A 27,268-nucleotide genomic window follows, 5' to 3' on the forward strand; every position below is an offset into this window, starting at 1 on the left:
GGCCAGTGAAGGCCCCCCCAAAAAAAAAAAAAAAAAAAAAAAAAACAGTAATTGTAGGCCAGATTACATGCCAGGCAATTGTGACGATTACCGCAGCACATGAAACACACAGTTAGACTTAAAGCATACACTGTTAAACTCTATAGAATTAAGAAGGTAGACCGGGGGAAACACGTATAACCAATTAGTACCCATAAGTTTATTAACTCGACCCAGAAGAAAACAGTGCTATCGGGACAGCCAAACAGCAGCATCTTTTTTTTTTCTTTTTTTTTCTTAGCAAGTTATCCATTCGATATTAAAACTGGATCAGCCATTGTTCCTGTAACAAACTACAAAAGTCTTACATACCGAACGTTATAAATCAGCCCCGTTAACCACTTTCTACGACAAAGGAAGTATAAATTCCATATTCGTTACAGAAGTTGAGCAACATTAGTAAGCCCGCGCTGCCTTCCATTCTGTGACATTTCCATGTAACCAGTGCCGCTTGGAAATGAACGCAAATGTAGAGCGAAGTCCGCCGCGCGGCCTCACACACAATCAACGGCCAAGGTGACTCCCGGTGTTGTGACCAGCCAGCAACCACGAGGAAAACTGTCCACAGTCACTGGAGTCGCCAGCTTCCTTCTGCTCTAAGGCACAGTCGCTTAAATTGCTTAAATCGCCTTCTCCGCCCATACCCTCTCTGGACCGGCCAGGGAAGTCATAGAATTCTCTGAGTAAAGATAGGTGAGCGTAATAACTACCGCTACGCGCACTCACAAGTTCATTCTTACTTACATTTTTGCTGGACGAATTTTTGACTATTTTACTGTGTATGTTATAGGCTATAGGTCTAATATCACTCATCAGGTAGCTCATTGTCAGTTTTCATGAGCGTTCGAACGATATGACAAGGAAAAGAGGAAAGCAAAGTTATGTATATCTCTGTAGAAAAAAAGTGCCCAAATTTAATTGTCTTTCATACAGGCATCATTGTTATCCGTAGTGACAGAACTGTGATTGTTTTTTGGACGGCAGAGCCATATAAACCTTTTCGCCAAAGGAAGCTACTTAAAAGTAGAGTAATCTTTTTAATTTATTTTCCTTACATACTCGTTTTATTGACAGATGTACAGCTACATGGTCATTTTCATATACATTCGGCATTACTTATACCATGTTGCTAGTTGAGAACACAGCACTGGCGACGATGCGAAGACTGTGTATTACGAGTGTTTCTGTAAGTAATCTGTGTTTTGAAACAGACGGCCACGTTCCCATTGCGTATATTTCAAAGAAGAAAGTGCGATGGCAGATTCGCTGAATATAGAAGGGGCAGCATATAAATGGCTACTTTAGGTTTCATCATTTTTTTATAAAGCCAGCTTAATTACCCCGATAATGGATACCGTTTCTCCTGTTATACACTACCCTTTTAGAGGTTTCCAGTTCACTCAAGATTTATTGTTCAAACAATGCATATAGAATACGTGAAATGAGCACATTTACAGATCAATAGCACAAGGGGTTCTAAGGTTCTAGGTATCGAACCATGCTGCAACATCTAAATCTACGTCTACGTGGTTTCTCTGCTATACACAATAAAGTGACTGGCAGAGGGTTCAGTGAACCACCTTCAAGCTGTCTCTCCACCGCATTCGAGAGGACGATGGTTCAATCCCGCGTCCGGCCCTCCTGATTTAGGTTTCCCGTGATTTCCCTAAATCACTCCAGGCAAATTCCGAGATAGTTCCTTTGACAGGGCACGGCCGAATTCCTTCGCCGCCCTTCCCTAATCCGATGAGACCGATGACCTCGCTCTTCGGTCTCTCCCCCCCCCCCCCCCTCCGCAAACAATCGAATCTCTCCACTGTTCCCCCCACGCAGGAAAAACGAGCAGTTAAATTTTTGTGTGTGAACACTGATCTCTCTTATTTTATCGTGATGATCATTTATCCCTATGTAGGTAGGTGCCAACAGAATGTTTTCGCAATCGGAGGAGAAAAAGAAAACGGGTGATTGAAATGTCATGAGAAAATCCTGTCGCAACGAAAAATGCTTTTGTTTTAATGATTTCCACTCCAATTCACATGTCATGTCTGTGGCACTATCTCCCCTATTTTGCGATGATACAAAACGAACTGCCCTTCTTTGAACTTTTTCGATGTCACCCGTGAGTCCCACCTGATGCGGATCCCACACCGCACAGCAATACTCCAGGGTAGGGCGAAGAAGCGCTGTTGCACCCTGTAAGTGTTCTGCCAGTGAATCATAGTCTTTGGTTTGCTCTACCCGCAACATTATTTATGTGATCATTCCAATTTAGGTTATTTGTAATTTTAATTCCTAAGTATTTAGTTGAATTCATAGCCTTCATATTTATCTGACTTATCGCGTAATCGAAATTTAGCGGATTTCTTTTAGTCAAATGTCGTGTGACGAGGGCCTCCCGTAGGATAGACCGCTCGCCTGGTGCAAGTCTTTCGATTTGACGCCACTTCGGCAACTTGCGAGTCGATGGGAATGAAATGATGATTATTAGGACAAGACGACACCCAGACCCTTCAGCGGAGAAAATCTCCGACCCAGCCGAGAATCGAACCCGGGCCATCAGGATTGACAGACCGTCGCGCTGACCACTCAGCTACCGGGGGCGGACATTTCTTTTAGTGCTCATGTGAATAACATCGCACTTTTCTTTACTCAGAGTCAATTGCCACTTTTCGTACCATACATCCTTATTATTACGTGACGCAGTCCTGTGAGAGGCAATGTAGGCGGTGACACTGCCATTAAATCGATCTTACGAAGGCGAAACTGTCCTGGCACACGTTATTCCACACTTGCCCAATCTCTTCACGTAGTTCTGTAAGAGTAATGAAATGATCGTGTAGAGATGTTGGCTGGGAGGCCCCGTCGGGGGAAGTTCGGCCCCGGCTGCAAGTGACGCCACATTGAGTGACTTGAGGATAATGAGGACAATACAACACCCAGTCCACGGGCGGAGAAAATCTCCAACCTGGGCCCGCTGTCTGGTAGGCAAGCACCTTACCACTCAGCTAGGCAGGCGGACTAGTTCTGTACGAGCTGTCGGTGGACGTGTAGCGCGAATCACTACTCGTCCCATTATATCCCACATGTACTCGATAGTTGCACATCTTGCAAGACGTTGACTTTCACGGGTAGCATATGGGCGAGCATTAACCTGTTAGAACAATACATCACCCTCCTGTTACAAGACCGGTGAAACAACTGGTCTAACAATACTCTGCACGTAACGAGCGCTGGTTGATTCCCCCTCCAGAAACACCGAAGAGAACGAGCGTTGTAGCTTATCGCACCGCAGACAATAAGACCTAGAGTGCATACTATGATACAGCGCTCACCAGCTCTACCACCTACGCGCAGACGACCATGACTTGCGTGCAGGTGGAATCTGATTTCATTGCTGAAGACCACGACGCGCCATTCCATCTTCCAAGTGACCCTCTGACGACACCAGTCGAGCCGTGCACGTCGATGCTGTGAAGTACACTCCTGGAAATTGAAATAAGAACACCGTGAATTCATTGTCCCAGGAAGGGGAAACTTTATTGACACATTCCTGGGGTCAGATACATCACATGATCACACTGACAGAACCACAGGCACATAGACACAGGCAACAGAGCATGCACAATGTCGGCACTAGTAAGTGTATATCCACCTTTCGCAGCAATGCAGGCTGCTATTCTCCCATGGAGACGATCGTAGAGATGCTGGATGTAGTCCTGTGGAACGGCTTGCCATGCCATTTCCACCTGGCGCCTCAGTTGGACCAGCGTTCGTGCTGGACGTGCAGACCGCGTGAGACGACGCTTCATCCAGTCCCAAACATGCTCAATGGGGGACAGATCCGGAGATCTTGCTGGCCAGGGTAGTTGACTTACACCTTCTAGAGCACGTTGGGTGGCACGGGATACATGCGGACGTGCATTGTCCTTTTGGAACAGCAAGTTCCCTTGCCGGTCTAGGAATGGTAGAACTATGGGTTCGATGACGGTTTGGATGTACCGTGCACTATTCAGTGTCCCCTCGACGATCACCAGTGGTGTACGGCCAGTGTAAGAGATCGCTCCCCACACCATGATGCCGGGTGTTGGCCCTGTGTGCCTCGGTCGTATGCAGTCCTGAGTGTGGCGCTCACCTGCACGGCGCCAAACACGCATACGACCATCATTGGCACCAAGGCAGAAGCGACTCTCATCGCTGAAGACGACACGTCTCCATTCGTGCCTCCATTCACGCCCGTCGCGACACCACTGGAGGCGGGCTGCACGATGTTGGGGCGTGAGCGGAAGACGGCCTAACGGTGTGCGGGACCGTAGCCCAGCTTCATGGAGACGGTTGCGAATGGTCCTCGCAGATACCCCAGGAGCAACAGTGTCCCTAATTTGCTGGGAAGTGGCGGTGCGGTCCCCTACGGCACTGCGTAGGATCCTACGGTCTTGGTGTGCATCCGTGCGTCGCTGCGGCCCGGTCCCAGGTCGACGGGCACGTGCACCTTCCGCCGACCACTGGCGACAACATCGATGTACTGTGGAGACCTCACGCCCCACGTGTTGAGCAATTCGGCGGTACGTCCACCCGGCCTCCCGCATGCCCACTATACGCCCTCGCTCAAAGTCCGTCAACTGCACATACGATTCACGTCCACGCTGTCGCGGCATGCTACCAGTGTTAAAGACTGCGATGGAGCTCCGTATGCCACGGCAAACTGGCTGACACTGACGGCGGCGGTGCACAAATGCTGCGCAGCTAGCGCCATTCGACGGCCAACACCGCGGTTCCTGGTGTGTCCGCTGTGCCGTGCGTGTGATCATTGCTCTCGCAGTGTCCGGAGCAAGTATGGTGGGTCTGACACACCGGTGTCAATGTGTTCTTTTTTCCATTTCCAGGAGTGTAGTTGAAGAGGGGCTAGAGGTATACGTGTCCGTGGTCCCACTGCTAATAGCCAGTTCGCAACAGTTTGTATTGACACGTCAGGGTTCACATTGCCTCTTATCTGCGCTGTAGTAGCTGTACGATCTGCCACTGCTGCCCTAACAATACTACGGTCCTAACGGGTGCTGTGTGGGATGGGCGGTCAGAACCTGATACCAGCTTCCAGGAGACGCAGCACGTCCAACTTGTGTCGCAGTTGTCAACCATCCCAATGTTCGGAAGTCCACAATTTGACCCCTACCAAACTCCCTCATTTGACTGTAGGAAGCACGAGTGCGTCTCCGTGGCATGGTCGCCTACTTGCTTCACACATTTGCACCACACTGAGTCTTCTGGCTGTGGGCCTTCCCTGTTAAAAGACAGGTATGGCGCTCTGGTGGCTCATCCACTACGCTATCTGTTGGCGGACAACGTTGAAACCACTATCAGTACATCTACTATTATCCCCTAGGTCTCATGTGCCGTCATAGAATCAAAATCGACGTTGTCTTTCCAGATGTACTAATTTTTTTCCCACACTGTATGTTCAGAAAAAAACAGAGGCAGCTGTTTTGCTGTTGTCGTTGTGGTCTACAGTCCTGAGACTGGTTTTATGCAGCTCTCCATGCTACTCTATCCTGAGCAAGTTGCTTCATCTCCCAGTACGTACTGCAGCCTACTACGATTTTACCCTCCACACTTCCCTCCAATACTAAATTGGTGATCCCCTGATGCCTCAGAACATGTCCTACCAACCGATCCCTTCTTCTCGTCAAGTTATGCCACAAACTTCTCACCAATCCTATTCAATTCTTCCTCATTAGTTATGTGATCTACCCATCAAATCTTCAGCATTCTTCTGTAGCACCAGATTTCAAAAGCTTCTATTCTCTTCTTGTCTACACTATTTATCGTCCATGTTTCACTTCCATACATGGCTACACTCCATACAAATACTTTCAGAAACGACTTCCTGACACTTAAATCTATACTCGATGTTAACAAATTTCTCTTCTTCAGAAACGCTTTCCTTCCCATTGCCAGTCTACATTTTATATCCTCTCTACTTCGACCATCATCAGTTATTTTGCTCCCCAAATAGCAAAACTCCTTTACTACTTTAAGTGTCTCACTTCCTAATCTAATTCCCTCAGCATCACCCGAGTTAACTCGACTACATACTATTATCCTCGTTTTGCTTTTGTTGATGTTCATCTTATATCCTCCTTTCAAGACACTGTCCGTTCCGCTCAACTGCTCTTGCAAGTCCTTTGCTGTCTCTGACAGAATTGTAATGTCATCGGCGAACCTTAAAGTTTTTATTTCTTCTCCATGGATTTAAATACCTACTCCGAATTTTTCTTTTGTTTCCTTTATTGCTTGCACAATATACAGATTGACTAACATCGGGGAGAGGCTACAACCCTGTCTCACTCCCTTCCCAACCACTGCTTCTCTTTCATGTCCCTCGTCTCTTATAACTGCCATCTGGTTTCTGTACAAATTGTAAATAGCCTTTCGCTCCCTATGTTTTACCCCTGCCACCTTTAGAATTTGAAACAGAGTATTCCAGTTAACTTGTCAATTGCTTTCACTAGGTTTACAAATACTAGAAATGTAGTTTTGTCTATTCTTAACCTAGCTTCTAAGATAACTTGTAGGGTCAGTATTGCCTCACGTGTTCCAACATTTCTACGGAATCCAAACTGATCTTCCCCGAGGTCGGCTTCTACCAGTTTTTCCACTCATCTGTAAAGAATTCGTGTTAGTATTTTGCAGCCGTGACTTAAACACTTTTATAGATTTCAGAAGTTACGAAAAAAGTAATAAATGAACTAGATACATAATTAAACTGACAGTATAATCAACAGAGATACGTGATACTGCCTCACTAAGTATTATGAACACCAGAGAAAAAATTAGGCACCGCACGAAACAGTAGGCAAATACCATGTGACATCACCTGTAGCCATCATAATGGTCCCACGTGCTCCTTAATGATACACCATATGCAGCTGAAGTCAGTCATCCGTGATCAGATCTCGTACACCTATCAGACTACGGGTATGTTGATTGTTTCGTCTCACCCACTGTGTAAGTAGGCTGTTTAGGTTTTTATGTTGGTAACGTCACGTAGCGCACTGTATGAAAATCACTGGCTGGCTGGTTGGCATTGTTGGAATATTCGCTATTGTAGCGTTGCGCAGTTGGATGTGAACAGCGCGTAGCGTTGTTCAGTTGGAGGTGAGCCGCCAGCAGTGGTGGATGCGGGGAGAGAGATGGCACAGTTTTGAGAGCGGACGATCTGGACGTGTGTCCGTCAGAAAAACGAAATTTTTAAGACTGGATGTCATGAACTGATTATATATATATGACTTTTGAACACTATTAAGGTAAATACATTGTTCTCTATCAAAATCTTTCATTTGCTAACTATGCCTATCAGCAGTTAGTGCCTTCAGTAGTTAGAATCCTTTATTTAGCTGGCAGTATTGGCGCTCACTGTATTGCAGTAGTTCGAGTAACGAAGATTTTTGTGAGTTAAGTGATTCATGAAAGGTATAGGTTATTGTTAGTCAGGACCATTCTTTTGTAGGGATTATTGAAAGTCAGATTGCGTTGCGCTAAAAGTATTGTGTGTCAGTTTAGTGTTGATCAGAATAAGTAAAGAGAGAAATGTCTGAGTACGTTCAGTTCTGCTCAGCTGTTTGAAAATCAAATAACGTAAGGGGTTTACCAACACAGTAATTCATAAATTTTCTTAGATGTTTCAACTGTTCCAAATAGTCAGACATGTTCTATAAAAACACGTTGGGGTGATTTAGCGGACCAAAGGAAGTGCGCCAGGTACTCTGAACCTCAGAAATGTATGTCCTGTGGGTACGGCTGTTGGAATCTTGGGAGTTAGAAGTGTCAGTACCATACTCTACTTGAAGTTAGAGAAGAGACGGTAACAAGTGGTCAGCGACGTCGTAGAAATAGATATCCTGGTTCATCTTCTTAGTAGCCTTAATGTGGGGGCCCATCTCTGCATTTGACGCCTTGCAGCATTTGAAAGAAAGCGGAATCATGACTCGTCGGACAACAGTACTCGTCTCCAGTCAAACACTATCCAATTTCTGTGTTGCGCCGCCCATTGAAGATATCCATCTTTACGCGCCGCTTTAACCATGGCTCTTTGCGAACTACCCTACGCGAAACATCTGCTGCATGCGGTTTCCTTCGCAATGTTCACTCGGAACCTAATGGGACGCCCTCCTTCCACTAACAGTTGTCGCCTTTGAAACTGCTCGTCATTGACAGGGAGTGACATTCATCTCCGCTTTCCTTCGGTTAGGAACGTTCCGCGTCTATTACAAACGTTTCGCGACTACTGGTCTTACGCTGTATTATATAACTGCGCGCTGCACAACATCCCTTGTAAATACGCTGTATAATCAGCGTTGATACTCCGACAAATCGAGCAACTTCGTTCACGGTGTGGTCGTGGACACTTACAATCACGTTGCTTCATTTCCGCGATTCTGTCATATCTCCAACGGACTTACACACAATTTCAGCATCCTGACACTTCAGCATGAACGCCTTGTGCCTGTTTACCAGTTCTAAACCATCTACAGCGCTCCGAAGCGAGCTGTGTGCTCTTTTAAGGAAGTGAATAATATTTTATCCGGTTTTAGTTATCAATACGGCCATTCAATAGAGTGCTTTGTTGAAAGGATGGGTACGTTATAGAACAAACTGCTCATCCTCGTGCTCATGCTCATGGACAAAGACTTTCCCCACGACAATTAATGCTGTGATGTGTACTTCTGCTTACTGTCGTTAATCGCCTCCTGAAGATGATAATCAGGTAATACGACGAGAATTACTAATTTTGGGTACGTAATCAAATGCAGTGACCGAGGGTGCCGGGAACATTTTTTAGTAAAAAAAAATTGTGACGTTGCAAAAAAAAATGGTTCAAATGGCTCTGAGCACTATGGAACTTAACATCTGAGATCATCAGTTCCCTAGAACTTAGAACTACTCAAACCTAACTAACCTAAGAACATCACACACATCCATGCCCGTGGCAGGATTCGAACCTGCGATCGTCCAGACTGAAGCGCCTAGAACCGCTGGGCCACAACGGCCGGCTTGTGATATTGCATGTTGCATTCGATGCAATAATAAAAAGTGTGTTTAGGTGCGTAACATGAGACTGTTCGGAAAAATTTACGTAATGAAAGAACTGTGTTTTTATAAACTCACCTTCAATAACTACACTTTTATAGTTTTTCGAGATGATCTTCGTGGAATAACATGCACATCCGTGAGAAATAAAGTGAATGTCATCTAAAACTGATGTATCACATTGTAAGTTAGCTTCGTTCTCATGTTGTAACAGTAGTATATTTAATTACAAGTGGAGAAACAAATATAAACTCGCAGCGAAAATACCGCTCTGCAGAGAACCTGAGATAATTATTTCATAGAACAGACGAAAGAATGTTTAGTTTTAGCGGCAATGCAACAAATGCTGCGGAGTCATAGCTGATATTCATGTCGTCAGCTTTACTGGTCAGGGAAAGAATAGCATCAAATTACCATCATAAATACACAACGCATCAGTTATGACACTTCAGCAACGCACTACTTGTTAACGTAGAGTAAGAGAAATCATCTACACGCTAAAAACGTTACAATTAGTCAATAGTTCCGAATTTATACTTTTCTACCTAAGTCGGATTTTGTACTTCTTCATTCGATGTTGGTCTCGTGTGGACGGTTTTTCCTCTAAATTTTCATTGGATCAGATTGCTGTTTTTTCCATACTTCTGACTGCTTTAGTTTTCTTTTTTGTTTTTTTTTCTGGAGATAGTAAGCAGAAATTTTCTTTCGGAACATATCTCTTTTCAGAATTTCATGTTCTTGAATTTTTATCTCTTTAAGATCACTACTGATTTCTTGCAGCCATTTGCGCTAGGAAGATTTCTTCGCAGTTAATATGTTCAAAAATTATTTTGTGTAAAATACTTTAAGGGGATACGGAATCACCTATCCCCGCAATGTTAATATATGCCTACTATAGGGAACATTTTCTCACAAACTACTGGAGACAGAGAGGTAAAAATTTTACTGTATGTGCATTCATATGTTACAACAATACTGAAACAACAGTTTATTGTCAAATTATTTTCTTACAGAGATATTGTACATTTATTTTTAAGTAAATTTTTTCCATCGCTTTTTACTAGACTATCACCCCTAAGTCTTTTGTAAATCAAGTAATTAAAAAATCGTTGTTTCAGTATGTAATAGGGACCTATGTCACTACGTCATAAAAATTTCAGACTTCTAGGTTGACCAGTACCTGAGATAATGTTCCTAGATGAAGTAAAAAGTAAACTTACGGGAAACGAAGAAAGAAGATTAAAACATTCCTGATCCGTAGCTAATACCCCCTTCACAGTCTTCATAATCATCTTCAAGTCTTCTTTTGGCACCCCTCTGCACCTGTCTTGCTTTTTTCACTAATGTCTTGATTATATTATCAGCATGCCTTAGTCTGTGCTGATCTAAAAAGAACATAGCACGTACCGTACGGGAACCAACACACATACCCAACTTTTGAAGGACCTGGCATTTAGTTATATTTCCAAGATTGAAGGTTGCCACAGCATCATACACACCAAAATGTAGTGTATTAATTCCGACAAACACTGTTTTTGGGAGACGATGCCATATCACACTATTCAAGCACTCGTTGGGGTTCTGCGTTTTTCCGTGAAGACATTTCATCAGAAGACTTCTGTCAGCCAGATCTCTGAAAATGGGCTTTATTTCTGCCATGATGGCTGATGGTAGACTGTGGTGGTGAATGTATTTCTCTCCTGTTGTTAGTCCCCTATTGTATTTACACCAGCTGTTTTCACCTTTGGGGCACAAACCATGTTGTGGATGCTCATCCGTGGATGCGGTGTGGAAATATAAAGCCCACATAGCTCTCCTCATTTCTTCAAGATTGCCTGTATTTTGCCTGATTGCAAGGCCATAGCAGTTCTGAATGTGGTCTATTATGGAATCAGTCAATCTTCCTCTGCCATCCAAGGTTTTCCCATCATCTAGTTTTTTCCCTTTCATAACTGATTTTAACCTTCTCAGCCTGGCACCCATTCTCTTCTGCACATGTCCTATACATTCAAGTTTGCTTATATTTACACTGTTCCCATATGGTTTGCTTTCCAAAACTTCTTTGAATGCTTTAGAGTCACCATCTCCCAGATATTTGACATAGCGAACATTATACCACTGTGAAGAGCGATGAAAAATTTTCTTCACCCCAGCAACCTCCATGCCACCACTACTACCATAATAATTAGCAATACAGTCATCACTGTGTTCATTTTTCAGCCTGCCTGTGCACCTGCAGTATTTAGACATTATTGCAACATCAATAACCTTGCCAGTATCAACATTAGTTGCTGTTACAACACCATTGTTGGAGGTGTGGCCCCTTTTCTGCCACGTGCCATCAAACGCCACTGTGAGGTCACGACTGCCGTCATTTTCTTCCACTGCTTCTTCCACAGCAACCTGCATTGACTTCTGTGCTACATCTTCAACTGCAGATCCTAGTACATAATTGTAAGCTTCAAACTTTGAAGGTGCACTTGGAAGATTTAGAACACCACATAGCATATCACCAGCTGCTTTGCCCTTACCAATTGCTCGCAATCCATAAACTAACCTAATATTTACACTATAAAGTTCAGTTTTCTTGTATCCATTATTTACAGTTACTGAAACCGAACTTGGAAACTTACAGCTGTATTTACAAACACTGCATATTAAATTAAACTGGGCAGCCAGGCCAACATGGGATTCTACTTTCAGAGAAACGTTTCCATGACATTTTTTGCAGCACAAACTGTTTTCAAGAGCTTCACACAATATATTCGTATCAATGAGTTCAAAAACTTCATTCCCTCTATCAAGTAAATTATATTTCTCTTCCAAATCTCTTAGTTTTTTATGAGAAGCACTGTTTTCATTTGGTGTAAGTTCGTTCGGCAAATCAGTAATAAGTGGATTCACATTTTCCAACAGTGATGATGATGAACTGCTTTGCTTTGCTAATGAATCATTATTTCTTTTCTTTTGCCAGTTCACACGCTTTTTAAATACTTTTGCTTTAGCTCTAGGCATTTTCACTGCGAAAAATGAAGCACTAAATACGAAATAACTCAACAACAACTACTTTCTTATATCACACTGTTTACAAAACAGTCCCGCCACAAAGTCAAAGAGTAACTTGAGGAAACCAGAGAGAAACATTTTCGGGCAACTAGTGTATAAATAGTCGCTGGAAACCGGGATATTTGAATTCATGTCACTTTAAAGGTACTGCCAAAAAGTTCATGGTCAGCCACGAGAGACGTGTATAACTAAAGCGCAATACCCGATCTCACAAATATATAAAAATAAAATAGTTATAATTGTAGTAGAGCTATGTATGATACGTCATTTTAAAGAGGAAACATGGCAGAATATAATACGCCAATAAAAAAAAAATTCGATTTTTTAACCCAAAATCCGATTCCGTATCCCCTTAAAACGTCATTCTGATGGAACTCTCGAGGTGAAGGTCGCAACACAGCATGTCTAGAGGACGTTCACATGCAGCTTATCATCAACCAGGGAATTTTGAGAAAGATCAAACCAGTGTTGTTAGGGGTATGGGAGTATCGTACCCACAGCCCTCACAGACTGTTAGCTGTACACAAATCATTGTAAGAAAAGTGATGGCGAGATGTTCACAAAACGGCGTGAGGAGAAGAGCAAGAACACATCTTTCCAGAAGGACTACGTCACAAGAAGATCCCAAGATTGGTCTGCTGGCTGTGACGAAGAGACCAATGACAACAGCTGAAGTCTGGACAGAGGTTACAGACTGGTTGTCACGATGAACTTTCGGTAAGAAATTACTGGAAGTCTGGTTGATGATTCGAGTTGCGTCGTCTACTGCTGACACCATACAACACACAGCACAGACTTTCATGGTGCAGAGCTAGCCGCAACTGGGCCATTGCTCGACATTCTGTGGTGTCCAGCGATGAGTCTAACTTCTGTCTGTAGCCATCAAATCGACTCTAGATCCGTGGATATCTTGGTGGAAGGTCACAGAAAATAACGATTCTGGAGATCCACGTTCCCTCCAAAACTGAGGGTCCGTTTATGTTACCACCTCGCTGCTCAGTATGTAAACATCTGCAAGGTAATTGGCCCCGACGGGCAGAGAGCAACAAGAGGCAGCGAGCCGCAAGGTGCCAGCAGTGAGGTTGCAGCGTAAACGTAGCCTTAGAATCACTGTGTGCTCTTTTGGACATGATAGCAGGACTGATCTGGTAATTGCTGAAGGGATGCTGAATACTCGTCATTATGAGCCATGAGAGAGAGAGAGAGACAGAGAGAGATTCGTACATTGTTACCAGGCTCCAACCAGAAATTTCCGCCAATTGAAACTTCCATATGTGACACATCTATCTGTTTCTTCTTATTGATTATTAGTTCATCTACCCATCTCGTGATTCCCGTACGGGTCAGAACCAAGACAACAAGCTGCCACAGACAACTATTGTCATTTTCGTCACAGGCCGTAAATACTTTGTAAAACCGATAGCGAAGAAGAAAACGTAACAGTAAATAGTTGTGTATACAATTTTTGTTTAAAATCAGAGACCGGAAAAATGAATATAAATGCCAAAAACTACATATATATATCAAAAGCCGAATTAGATGTAGGACCAAAGTCATCTTACCACAGGCTATCTGACCGTGACATGGACACAATCAAGTCGTAAGTTATAAAGGGAAGTGTTTCTGATACCTCTGACAGTGGAAAACATGTATCGCTACTGGTGTTACTAATATCAAGCGAAAAAGCTTTACTCACAACATTTTTTAAAAGGAATACATGGAACGTGAGTCACTATATGCTGCTCATACATCTCAAGCCACAGGTAGCAACAGAGTCTGTTCATGCAAGTCAATCCACAGGTAGTCAGAGACTCTGTTACTACCTGCGGCTTGACGCATATGAGCAGCCCACAGTGGCTCGCCTTGCTAAATTCTTTTTTTTTTAATTGTGACTACATGGTTTTTGCTTGATATTTACACTACTGGCCATTAAAATTGCTACACCAAGAAGAAATGCAGATGAAACTTCCTGGCAGATTAAAACTGTGTGCCCGACCGCGACTCGAACTCGGGACCTTTGCCTTTCGCGGGCAAGTGCTCTACCAACTGAGCTACCGAAGCACGACTCACGCCCGGTACTCACAGCTTTACTTCTGCCAGTAGCTCGTCTCCTCCTTCCAAACTTTACAGAAGCTCTCCTGCGAACCTTGCAGAACTAGCACTCCTTAAAGAAAGGATATTGCGGAGACATGGCTTAGCCACAGCCTGGGGGATGTTTCCAGAATGAGATTTTCACACTGCATCGGAGTGTGCGCTGATATGAAACTTCCTGGCACATTAAAACTGTGTGCCCTACCGAGACTCGAACTCGGGACCTTTGCCTTTCGCGGGCAAGTGCTCTACCAACTGAGCTACCGAAACACGACTCACGCCCGCTACTCGCAGCTTTACTTCTGCCAGTACCTCGTCTCCTACCTTCCAAACTAGTGCTAGTTCTGCAAGGTTCGCAGGAGAGCTTCTGTAAAGTTTGGAACGTAGGAGACGAGGTACTGGCAGAAGTAAAGCTGTGAGTACGAGGCGTGAGTCGTACTTCGGTAGCTCAGTTGGTAGAGCACTTGCCCGCGAAAGGCAAAGGTCCTGAGTTCGAGTCTCGGTCGAGCACACAGTTTTAATCTGCCAGGAAGTTTCATATCAGCGCACACTCCGCTGCAAAGTGAAAATCTCATTCTAGAAGTGGAGATGATAAACGGGTATTCATAGGACAAATATATTGTACTAGAACTGACATGTGATTACATTTTCACGCAATTTGGCTGCATAGATACTGAGAAATCTGTACCCAGAACAACCACCTCTGGCCGTAATAACGGCCTTGATACGGCTGAGCATTGAGTCAAACAGAGCTTGGATGGTGTGTGCAGGTATGGCTGTCCATGCAGCTTCAACACGATACCACAGTTCATCAAGAGTAGTGACTGGCATATTGTGACGAGCCAGTTGCTCGGCCACCATTAACCAGACGTTTTCAATTGGTGAGAGATCTGGAGAATGTGCTGGCCAGGGCAGCAGTCGAACAGTTTCTGTATCCAGAAAGGCCCGTACAGCACCTGCAACATGCGGTCGTGCATTATCCTGCTGAAATGTAGGGTTTCGCAGCGATCGAATGAAAGGTAGAGCCACGGGTCATAACACATCGGAAATGTAACGTCCACTGTTCAAAGTGCCGTCAATGCGAACAAGAGGTGACCGAGACATGTAACGAATGGCACCCCATACCATCACACTGGGTGATACGCCAGTATGTCGATAACGAATACATGCTTCCAATGTGCGTTCACCACGATGTCGACAAACACGGATGTGACCATCATGATGCTGTAAACAGAATCTGGATTCATCCGAAAAAATGATGTTTTGCCATACGTGCACCCAGGTTCGTCGTTGAGTACACCATCGCAGGCAGACCTGTCTGTGACGCAGTGTCAAGGGTAACTGCAGCCATGGTCTCCGAGCTGATAGTCCATGCTGCTGTAAACGTCGTCGAACTGTTCATGCAGATGGTTGTTGTGTTGCAAACGTTCCCATCTGTTGACTCAGGGATCGAGACGTGGCTGCAAGATCCGTAACAGCCATGCGAATAAGATGCCTTTCATCTCGACTGCTAGTGATACGAAGCCATTGGGATCCAGCACGGCATTCCGTATTACCCTTCTGAGCCCACCGATTCCGTATTCTGCTAACAGTCATTGGATATCCACCATCGCGAGCAGCAATGTCGCGATACGATAAGTCGCAACCGCGATAGGCTACAATCCGACCTTTATCAAAATCGGAAACGTGATGGTACTTATTTCTCCTCCTTACACGAGGCATCACGACAACGTTTCACCAGGCAACGCCGGTCAACTGCTGTTTGTGTATGAGAAATCGGTTGGAAACTTTCCTCATGTCAGCACATTGTAGTTGTCGCCACCGGCGCCAACCTTGTGTGAATGCTCTGAAAAGCTAATCATTTGCATATCACAGCATCTTCTTCCTGTCGGTTAAATGTCGCGTCTGCAGCACGTCATCTTCGTGGTGTAGCAATTTTAATGGCCAGTAGTGTAATTTATACGTGACTGTTTCTTTCCTGGCCGGCCGCGGTGGCCGTGCGGTTCTAGGCGCTGCAATCCGAAACCGCGGGACTGCTACGGTCGCAGGTTTGAATCCTGCTCCGGGCATGGATGTGTGTGCGGTCCTTAGGTTGGTTAGGTTTAAGTAGTTCTAAGTTCTAGGGGACTGATGAGCTAAGATGTTAAGTGCCATAGTGGTCAGAGCCATTTGTACCATTTTTTTCTTTCTTGTACAACAGTACTTACACTTTTATGTAAAAAAATTTTCCCTTAATTTTGTACTCGTGTTATAGGCCAACTTGATTAATTTCTGATGGAGGCACTCATACAAGTGCCGAAAGCAGGTCAAAGATTTAATTTTTGCGAGCGAGACCTGTAATTGCTTTAAGTTTAAATGTAGATTTGTCTATGTACCCATAGAGCGAACTCATCACTTTTTTTTAAGTTATTTAATTTTATCACCAATTAAATTTTATCGCTGTAGTGGACACTCGCAGCAACACGAATTTTAAAACCACATCCCAAGATTCGACGCCACGACCTTCTCTTTACGAGCCAACGACGTTGCCCCGACAGAGACCACCGAAGTGTAACCTCCTGGTACAAGGACTGTAGGGGTGACGTAATTTCCCGAGGCTCACGGCAAAGCTTCGGGCAGGGAAGCCCCAAAGTCAGCTACTCCTGCTGCGGCTCAGCTCACGTTGCGCTATTAAACTCTCGCTCCACAACTTGCACCGCCTTCGCTGACTGTTCCCAACTTCACAGCTGACCGAGGAGCAGACCCGCTGCTGACGTCAGACACTCGCAAATAGTCTGAGGAAGACGCGGTGACGGAGGCGCGGCGAAGCCGCTCGCATACTGATGCCCCATCCCTGACGTCACGCGCCTCTCTCGCGTCCCCTCCCGCTGTCCGCGAGCAAGCAGGAGTACGGAGCAAGTCGTGGTGGACTGAAATTGCGTGTCTTCCGTTCTCAGTTTGAAACACAAACTTCATCATAACGTATCAATATCTGTACAGAAGTCATAATAAGTGAGCGCTAGACATTTGAACAGTTTTTTTTAGATGCAACGGCTTCGATCACTCGTATTATTTACTCGTATACTCATTTCGGAGGGAATGGATCAACTGCAATCCTCAGCAGCTTTACGTACAACAGGTCAGGTGGAGGTATTCAGCCTCTAGTGGTCCACGAAAAACCTTCGTCCGTTAATTTTATACTGTTGGATTGATCTTGGCACAAGTTTTTCAAATTTCTCTCCAAATCGTTGCACTGGCGACCACAACAACACCATCTCCCAATCTTAATGTTATAAACAGTCTCCGACCTATGTCGTTGCACCCTTCCACCTCTTCTCCAAAATCATCTGGAGAATCCCCATATACCGTACTTCGAGAAGATACACTTGACAGCACAAAAAGTGGGTCACTGCCGAATACAACCATCATAACGTAGCTCTGTTGCAGGTCCTCTAAGCACCAAAACCCTGTGGGGTACAGTCGTTTGACTACACACAATGGGTACCGCAAGAGACTACTAAGAGACCAAAGGTCTTTATGGCAGTCAGTCTAAGCGTCAACTAATATCGTCAACTAATATCGTCATAAAAACGTTCTTAGCGATGAGACACCCCATAACACTCATAAACTAACCTTAATTACAAGAAGTGACATTCCAAAAGTTCTAAGAAAACGGATTATTTTACATATATCGTACAGTAATCCTTAGTCAAAATTAAATACTTGAGACAATATATGGAGTTACAAAGCTGTACAGCAATTGGAAAAATGTTTTCCGCTCTCTAAAAGGTTTTCCATCCACGTGCCGAAGGACGCTCAACGGCGAGTGGCTCTGGAAACTGGATATTGGACGAACCATTAGAAAAACGCGATTAACGGCAACAAGCACTCTAAGGAAATCTCAACATTAACAGCGAATCACCAGTAATATCATTGTTCTCGTAACACATCAACAGCTACGTGTACACAAATTTGAACTTTAAATGACATGACCAACATCGTCGTTCCGGACCTGGATTCAAACCCAGCACCTATAGCCATTGCTAACGAAGCTAAGCTTTGTTGGTGCCTTATTGAGACCGGATCACTAGGCATAAAGGGACGTGAAGTATAAACGTTTGCACCAGTATCAGCTATCAATTCAGATCCTGAAAATGAATGACGAAAATGTTTGTACTGAACTGGGAATCCTGTCATAACAGTTACCGTCCTGGGAACTACGCCCAACGACGTTTAATATGGCGTCATTCACAAGGAACAAGGTTTGCTCATGTTTAAAATTGAAATGCCATCATATAAAGCTTGTGACAGGGATGCGAACCCAGTACCTAATCTGATTGTTAACGAAGTACAGTCATGCTCAAAAGTATCCGAACGACCTGGATTGCATTTCGCCTGATTCCCATGCAACCCACATATCGCAGCTGTCTAGCAGGTCCTCTAATCGCACCTTGATACAGTCTTGTGACTATTGAAAATGGTTCTAACAAATCACCACTAGAAAACACTGCTCTGTATCGCAATAACTCAGGATGTAAAGTAATACCACGATACTAAAAATATCAGGGAACACCTCATCACAGATAAGACTGTACTTAAGGCTTGTAAGCTCACATTTATTGCAATAAATGACATACCTGAAATGTTAGCACTCTCATTATTACGTCAGATAGGTAATGCACGTAGTAAGTTCGTCGTATTCATGATTTCCTCTTCAAAGTAAGATACCATACTTGTTATTTAACACAAAATGTCATTAAAAATTTACGTTATTCACGAGCAGCTACTTGAGAATATGTATGAACTTCAAATGACACGACGAAGCGACTCGTTCTGCATTTGGATTCGAACCCAGGTCATGCAATCTAAGATTTCGTGACTGACGGAAATTAACAGTCATTCCTGACTAGTTATAAAGAGAGTGATATACCTCATTTTTGGACAGTATTAGTTAACAAGTATCAACTTTAAATTACATAACGTAAACATTTTTAACGGTCGCGAATTCCTACCCAGCTTCTATTGTCCCTGTTAACGAACTACGAGAGATGGTAAATACTGCTTCTTCACAAGTAACTTACTTGAAATGCAGTGAGTTAAAGCTTTGTGTTGGACAGAGATTCGAACCCAGAACCTAATCGGATTGTTATCGAAGCACAATCAACTCTGACATATCGGCAGTAGCTAGATGTATTAACTGAAATGACGAGACGAAACATTAATTTTTTCCTTCCCAGGACTCCAACCCGGCACTTATCGCCATTATATTCTAGAGAAGAGGAACGTTAAGTATGGGTTTGTTACACCAGCAGCGACATGTGAGCATGTTTGAACTAGAAATAATATGACAAAGACTTCAGTGCTGACAAGGAATCGAACCCCACACATATCGTTGTTGACTACACACAAAGAGACGTCAGCTACCGAATTTTTCTCCACCAGCAGTTCGGAATAACATCCCTGAACTTACAGTGATCTCGCAAATAGTTCTGTGTCTCACTGGGAGTCAAAAACGTCAGATATCGTTGACAACGAAGGAAAATGCATTAAAAATAAAAATTATTATCCTCCAGCAGATAGGTGTTCTCATGCTAGAGCTTGATAATACATAGTGAAAAGTTTAGTGCTGGGCCAGGATTCCAACCCATTCGTGCGCAATATGTGGATATGTTGATGAATCTGCAGTTTTGAACAAACAACAAGTTGTAGTCGAGCTGTATTGTTACGAAGGGATCAAATTCCGCGTTAAGGGCGGACTGAGTTGCATTCCCAGTTCAGAACCAATTTTATCGACATACAGAAGCTCAAATAAAACACGGAATAAGTGTCCTGTGACCATACACAGGGTTTGTTTCGTCACTAGAAATAAATAACTAGTAAGAAAAAAGATTACCGGTGATAGAGTTTCTACATGTCGCCACTCCTTACTTTATTGTGGTTCCTCCTAACGTCTAGTTGGTAGAGAAGGAATATTATGTTTAATGTGATTTTCAGACCATAATGCCATTATACCTTCTTCACTTGGCGTAGCCAGAAGAGAATAGAATCTGCCTCTCCCTATCAAAAAACATCGGCAGAAGTTGGAATCGAACCGAGACCAACCTCATATGAAACTACCATCAGTCCAACAGACCACCAAACCCTCTTCTCTACGACTCATTTCTCTATCATAACACAGTTGCGGCACACAAGATGAGAATTCTGACGCACAGGCTCGCTGTAGTGGTTTGCAGGATGTTCAGTACATTCATTTACTTGGTTGACCGAATCGCCATGAACTAGCTGCCTTGGCTACCTACTGCATACATTCGACTCTATTTTGTAATCACCGAAATAAAATAACGTAACTGCCACCTACACAGAACTACCAACAGTGTAGGATGCAGAAATGTAAATAGCACGTGTTCCTTTCCATTTGAGCTACTCTATTGCGCTATCTGTTTGCTGAAACCATCGTGCAGTGCAAAAGAAATGCTGTAACTGTCTGTCTCTCAGAAGTCTAGATCCGGCCATATGCATTATCTCACAGCACTGTGGAATGCCGAAGTTCTGAAGGAACTGTTGTTTAGTTTCAGAGGTGCTGTAGCTACGTCACAGCTAGTAACGTAACGGCAAGCGCCGCGCACTGTTGATAAGACGTCGCGTGTTCTATTACATTTTTTTAAAACGCTGTTCTGCTGTCTGCCGAAGTTAACAATTTAATGGAACTTTGAACATGATTCTCTTCACTTCTCAACCCAAAATAGTCGCATGTGGTAAAAAGGCTAACTTGTGCGTCATTTTGTTCTTTTCAGATTTAATAGACGGTCAGGCAGCAGAGTGCATCGTGCCAAAATAGTCAGAAAAGTATTTTCTACATTAGCTGTCGTCTGGTAGTGGTATTTTATTCTTCTTCAAACCTTGTTTGACAGCTTTAATCCAGAACAAGTTTTCTACATGCATGTAATCAATAAACTGCATGAGCATCGTCAGACTGTTATAGATAACATCAGAGAATTCGCATATATCATTGATGATTAATTTCTCTCTTATGTTTAGTATTGTTTTAACAACACTAAAAGAAACCTTACGACAACTGTGCACTGTATTGTAAGAAATGAAATAAAACTACCCACGATAACCTTACGACGAAAGTAAGTCTGTTTTAACAAAACTGAGTATCTGTAGACAAGCGTGCCTCTCTCTGCACGAATTAGTAAAATACTATTCACTTAGATTTCGATTGGGTCTGTGTTTAAATGGTATGCTGTGTCATACTCAACATGTATGCAGACGTGGCATGTATTCCTAGAAACCCAAAATTTGTTTGTCAGCAGCGGAAAGAGGCGTTACCTGTTGTGCAACATTGTAAGTTTTTCACCACTGCACTATGAGCTGAAAGTATCTTCTTACGATTTGCTTATCGATGATTGATCTGACTGCTTGCAGCTCTTACACAGAAGGGATAAAAACGTTACATTCAGAGAGGCTGGAACCGCGAACCATAACAGTCGCGTTTCCGCAGGTCAGCACGTCAACACAGAGCTAGCCGATAGATATTGGGTGGGCCTTCCTCTTACGAGGCCAATAGGGACTAGAACTCGTAAACCGCTATTTACAGGACGAGATTAGTTGCGATTGCAGCATTCAATGACTTTGCTGGGCTGAAAACAGTCACTTTACAATCTTCTGTTACACCTCAAGCGATAACAACCCAGGTTATTCAATGGAAATGACACGAGAAATCAAGCGAACTTTGAGGCTTAATTCCGTGCACCAGGAAGTAACTCGTCGATAACAGAGTTGCCAAACATACCTTGCGTTGTTGCCAAATCTCAGTTACATTACCAGCAGGAAGAAGACGAACCGATGTGATCCTACAGTGGGCTGGGAAGTTACCACAGCTGGCGCCTCATAGACGCGGCTGCTACGGCCTGGAATACGTAATGCGTCTGATACGTATTTCTGTAACTAGGTTCAGGGACTGGAGCTTGGTTGCTAATAATACCCCGAACTGACTGCTACTAAGCATCATAAATCAGTAACTCTCATAGTTGTTTTTGTATTTCTTTCGTAGCTGTACTCAAAACTAAGAAACTCATTCACGGACGTTTTCGTGCCTCGCCGATAGTCGAGCACAACAAACAAATAAAAATAAAAAGAGAATATGGGTGTGTGTGTGAGAGAGAGAGAGAGAGAGGGTAAAAAATTGTTGTAAAGAAATTGAATAATGGTATGTAAAGAAATCTTCCATTAAAATGACTCGCTCCACATGATTAGGAAATGTCGTATTCATGATCTATGGAACAAGTTTCCATCTAATCTAATCTAATTATATCATATCGCTGACTATCCATGCAGAGTCATGAAGTACCCAAATTTTCGCCTAGATCAGTAACCAAATCTAAACTTCAAAATAAAAGACGACAGTTTTTGTAATAAACCGGGACTCCTATCAAGACCCTTTCATCCCTGTTAACTAACCATGAAAGATGTCTGATATACCTCAATTCAGAAGTAACGAAGTGTGTATGAATTTAAAGATGAAGCGCATGATGTGAAGTTCTGCGACGGAGATACGAACCCAAGACGTAATCGGATTGTTAACTAAGTAAAATCAAATGTTACGTATCGGTTTTTCTTGCCAGCTGCTAGGTGCTTAATCTAAAATAAGGACACAAATTTTTGTGCCTGAGCGACAATCGAACCGCACTCCTATCGTTCTTCTTCTCCACGTATATTGCTTAAGAATCAATTGCTTACTCACCAACAGTAAGATGTGTGCGTGTTCGTCCAGAAATTGCTGGCGACATGAACAGACATTAAAAATGCACGTTAATTTTCACTAGCAGGCCGGTGTGCACGTGATGGGCTTGAAATGAAATTATGAATATTTTTCTACTGGATCAGGATTCGGACCCACATATTTACCTTTGGAGGAGACCTAGAGAAGACTGCAGTCTTGGGAAAAGGAATGAAGTGATTGAACTATACTGTTCCGAGAGATTCAGATCCTCGAAAGAGGAGATACGAATTCGAATCACAGTCCAGCACCAAATTTTTCAACGTCTCTAGTTCAATCAAGTACAAGTAAAATAAGAACCCTGTTCCTTTAGACGGCTATCAGTTCATCAAATAAAATAAAACTTTCTAATGTAAGTAAGTTTACTGGTGACAGTATTTCTGTTTACCCTGACCTCCACCCATGTTATTTTCCAACGTAAACCGGCTCTGCCCAGTTGGGACCGAAGGAACGTGATGTTTAATGCGAATTCTTGATTATAACAGCTTTCTCTTGAGATTACCAGAGGTAACGTAAATCTGTTTGTGCCTCTTAAAAGTAAATGCCTGATCCCACGCATTGCACTTGAGATAGTTCGTTCCACCAGACCACATTTCCCAGCCCCAGGAGTGTGCTGTAACGGATGATGTGCTTAGCCTACTAAACTAGTCACGGTGGAAAAAAACGCGAGTCTATTAAAAGGTTAAGTAGAAGCAAGCTTCTGACGTGGAGATTATGCTATTTTCATGTCTTTTTTTTTTTTTTTTGTCTTCAGTCTACTTTCTGGTTTGATGCGGCCCGCCACGAATTCCTTTCCTGTGCTAACCTCTTCATCTCAGAGTAGCACTTGCAACCTACGTCCTCAGTTATTTGCTTGACGTATTCCAATCTCTGTCTTCCTCTACAGTTTTTGCCCTCTACAGCTCCCTCTAATACCATGGAAGTCATTCCCCCATGTCTTAGCAGATGTCCTATCATCCTATCCCTTCTCCTTATCACTGTTTTCCACATATTCCTTTCCTCTCCGATTCTGCGTAGAACCTCCTCATTCCTTACCTTATCAGTCCACCTAATTTTCAACATTCGTCTATAGCACCACATCTCAAATGCTTCGATTCTCTTCTGTTCCTGTTTTCCCACAGTCCATGTTTCACTACCATACAATGCTGTACTCCAGACGTACATCCTCAGAAATTTCTTCCTCAAATTAAGGCCGGTATTTGATATTAGTAGACTTCTCTTGGCCAGAAATGCCTTTTTTGCCATAGCGAGTCTGCTTTTGATGTCCTCCTTGCTCAGTCCGTCATTGGTTATTTTACTGCCTAGGTAGCAGAATTCCTTAACTTCATTGACTTCGTGACCATCAATCCTGATGTTAAGTTCCTCGCTGTTCTCATTTCTACTACTTCTCATTACCTTCGTCTTTCTCCGATTTACTCTCAAACCATACTGTGTACTCATTAGACTGTTCATTCCGTTCAGCAGATCATTTAATTCTTCTTCACTTTCACTCAGGATAGCAATGTCATCAGCGAATCGTATCATTGATATCCTTTCACCTTGTATTTTAATTCCACTCCTGAACCTTTCTTTTATTTCCATCATTGCTTCCTCGATGTACAGATTGAAGAGTAGGGGCGAAAGGCTACAGCCTTGTCTTACAACCTTCTTAATACGAGCACTTCGTTCTTGATCGTCCACTCTTATTATTCCCTCTTGGTTGTTGTACATTGTATATGACCTGTCTCTCCCTATAGCTTACCCCTACTTTTTTCAGAATCTCGAACAGCTTGCACCATTTTATATTGTCGAAAGCTTTTTCCAGGTCGACAAATCCTATAAAAGTGTCTTGATTTTTCTTTAGCATTGCTTCCATTATTAGCCGTAACGTCAGAATTGCCTCTCTCGTCCCTTTACTTTTCCTAAAGCCTAACTGATCGTCACCTAGCGCATTCTCAATTTTCTTTTACATTCCTCTGTATATTATTCTTGTAAGCAGCTTCGATGCATGAGCTGTTAAGCTGATTGTGCGATAATTCTCGCACTTGTCAGCTCTTGCCGTCTTCGGAATTGTGTGGATGGTGCTTTTCCGAAAGTCAGATGGTATATCGCCAGACTCATATATTCTACACACCAACGTGAATAGTCGTTTTGTTGCCACTTCCCCCAATGATTTTAGAAATTCTGATAGAATGTTATCTATCCCTTCTGCCTTATTTGACCGTAAGGCCTCCAAAGCTCTTTTAAATTCCGATTCTAATACTGGATTCCCTATCTCTTCTAAATCGACTCCTGTTTCTTCTTCTATCACATCAGACAAATCTTCACCCTCATAGAGGCTTTCAATGTATTCTTTCCACCTATCTGCTCTCTCCTCTGCATTTAACAGTGAAATTCCCGTTGCACTCTTAATGTTACCACCGTTGCTTTTAATGTCACCAAAGGTTGTTTTGACTTTCCTGTATGCTGAGTCTGTCCTTCCGACAATCATATCTTTTTCGATGTCTTCACATTTTTCCTGCAGCCATTTCGTCTTAGCTTCCCTGCACTTCCTATTTATTTCATTCCTCTGCGACTTGTATTTCTGTATTCCTGATTTTCCCGGAACACGTTTGTACTTCCTTCTTTCATCAATCAACTGAAGTATTTCTTCTGTTACCCATGGTTTCTTCGCAGCTGCCTTCTTTGTACCTATGTTTCCCTTCCCAACTTCTGTGATGGCCGTTTTTGGAGATGTCCATTCCTCTTCAACTGTACTGCCTACTGCGCTATTCCTTATTGCTGTATCTATAGCGTTAGAGAACTTCAAACGTATCTCGTCATTCCTTAGTACTTCCGTATCCCACTTCTTTGCGTATTGATTCTTCCTGACTAATGTCTTGAACTTCAGCCTGCTCTTCATCACTACTATATTGTGATCTGAGTCTATATCTGCTCCTGGGTACGCCTTACAATCCAGTATCTGATTTCGGAATCTCTGTCTGACCATGATGTAATCTAATTGAAAGCTTCCCGTATCTCCCGGCCTTTTCCAAGTATACCTCCTCCTCTTGTGATTGTTGAACAGGGTATTCGCTATTACTAGCTGAAACTTGTTACAGAACTCAATTAGTCTTTCTCCTCTTTCATTCCTTGTCCCAAGGCCATATTCTCCTGTAACCCCTACAACTCCTTCCCCTACAACTGCATTCCAGTCGCCCATGACTATTAGATTTTCGTCCCCCTTTACATACTGCATTACCCTTTCAATATCCTCATACACTTTCTCTATCTGTTCATCTTCAGCTTGCGACGTCGGCATGTATACTTGAACTATCGTTGTCGGTGTTGGTCTGCTGTCGATTCTGATTAGAACAACCCGGTCACTGAACTGTTCACAGTAACTCACCCTCTGCCCTACCTTCCTATTCATAACGAATCCTACACCTGTTATACCATTTTCTGCTGCTGTTGATATTACCCGATACTCATCTGACCAGAAATCCTTGTCTTCCTTCCACTTCACTTCACTGACCCCAACTATATCTAGATTGAGCCTTTGCATTTCCCTTTTCAGATTTTCTAGATTCCCTACCACGTTCAAGCCTCTGACATTCCACGCCTCGACTCGTAAAACGTTATCCTTTCGTTGATTATTCAATCTTTTTCTCATGGTAACCTCCCCAACCTCCCCCTTGGCAGTCCCCTCCCGGAGATCCGAATGGGGGACTATTCCGGAATCTTTTGCCAATGGAGAGATCATCATGACACTTCTTCAATTACAGGCCACATGTCCTGTGGGTACACGTTACGTGTCTTTAATGCAGTGGTTTCCATTGCCTTCTGCATCCTCATGTCGTTGATCATTGCTGATTCTTCCGCCTTTAGGGGCAATTTCCCACCCCTAGGACAAGAGAGTGCCCTGAACCTCTATCCGCTCCTCCGCCCTCTTTGACAAGGCCGTTGGCAGAATGACCCTGACTTCTTATGCCGGAAGTCTTCGGCCGCCAATGCTGATTATTTATCAAAATTTAGGCAATGGCGGGGATCGAACCCGGGACTGAAGACGTTTTGATTATGAATCAAAAACGCTACCCCTCGACCACGGGTACCTCCCTGATGTCAGCAGGATGTGAAGAATCTTCAAGGCGTCATAGCCTCGATTTGAAGCCATTTTGAAATTTTCACTAATTCAGGAAATTTCTTAGTTCGAGAAAATCCACTGTGAAGTGTGAAGTTACCGGATAATTCGGTTATCACCGTCATTAT

Source organism: Schistocerca piceifrons, chromosome 4 (assembly GCF_021461385.2).
Source record: "Schistocerca piceifrons isolate TAMUIC-IGC-003096 chromosome 4, iqSchPice1.1, whole genome shotgun sequence".
NCBI classification, from domain to species: Eukaryota; Metazoa; Arthropoda; class Insecta; order Orthoptera; family Acrididae; genus Schistocerca; species Schistocerca piceifrons.